The 1,169-nt window shown below is 32.0% G+C and overlaps 1 non-coding gene across 2 annotated transcripts in view; it reads right to left on the bottom strand.

The window, feature by feature from the left end:
• The window catches only part of LOC147834923 (uncharacterized), a 5,360-nt gene extending 5,311 nt beyond the window's left edge, over nucleotides 1-49 (bottom strand). For both annotated transcript variants that reach the window (XR_015502955.1, XR_015502956.1), the window contains exon 1: nucleotides 1-49. This exon is cut by the window's left edge and continues 9 nt beyond it. This is a non-coding gene — a transcript (uncharacterized LOC147834923).
• Between the last annotated feature and the right edge of the window lie 1,120 nt (nucleotides 50-1,169).

The following is a 1,169-nucleotide window of genomic DNA, read 5'->3' as shown; positions in this document are numbered from 1 at the left end:
TAGAACATCAACCACCGTCTCAGCATGGAGTTTGACTACAATACCAGACAAAGAACTGAACAAACTCCGGGGTATGAATTCACAAGTCAAGATTGAACAGATTACAAACAGGGGTGAGACAACAGGTGGAACTAATAAACATTAACAAACAGCGGGAAAACAGAACAAAGGAAACACATGACATAAACAGAAGCACATGGAACAAACACATGGGACATCACATGACATAACTACATGAACACAACACAAACAGATCAGACACAGAGACACACAGAGACACACAGACACAGACAGACAGACAGACAGACAGACACACACACACACACACACACACACACACATTTATAAGTTAAAATTATTTAACTCAAATTATTCCCATTACAAAAAAAGTTGAAATAAATAAATTCTTTCATTCATAATTATATTAATTGATTTTATTGTAAACTAATTTTGCATATCTTTCACTCAAAAACTCCCAAATGCAATGCAGGACAATTAAAAAAGTAATTATACAAAACATTACTAAATAAATATAAATATATGTCATAAATTGAATGACAATGAAAAATGATTTTATCAATTTTTTAATAAATTTATTTGAAACATGGTAGATGCTTTATTCTTGCATTTAATTGCTTTCTAAATATGTAATATTAATATACAACATATTGGTTTTGTAAGTTAAATTTTCATTTAAAAAATAGTTTAAATAAATAAATTAATAAAAAATGTAATTAATTCATTTTATTTTGAAACAAATTTTGCATATCTTCCACGGAAAATCCAAACACATGGCAAAGAAAAAAGCAAATAAATACAACATATTTTTCATTATTTTAAGGTGCCTAAAATACTGAATGTTTTTAAAAATATAAGTAATATACATATATTTTTTTTATTTATGTACGTGTCAAATTTTATTCAATCTGCTTAGTTCCTGTGTTCATTAGGGGTCGCCACAGAAAAACCACACTATTCCAGCAAATGTTTTACACAGCGGATGCCCTTTCAGCTGCAACCCAGTATTGGGAAACACCCATACACACTCATACACTATGGCCAATTTAATTCATCAATTCCCCTATAGCGCATGTGTTTGGACTGTGGGGGAAAGCGGAGGACCTGGAGGAAACCCACGCCAACACGGGGCCAACTGACCCAGCCAGGAC

The sequence above is a fragment of the Danio rerio genome, chromosome 11, assembly GCF_052040795.2.
Source record: "Danio rerio strain M-AB ecotype USA chromosome 11, GRCz13ab, whole genome shotgun sequence".
Classification (NCBI taxonomy): domain Eukaryota; kingdom Metazoa; phylum Chordata; class Actinopteri; order Cypriniformes; family Danionidae; genus Danio; species Danio rerio.
Note: the sequence above shows the minus strand (reverse complement) of the source record. Positions and strands in the feature narration are given on the sequence as shown.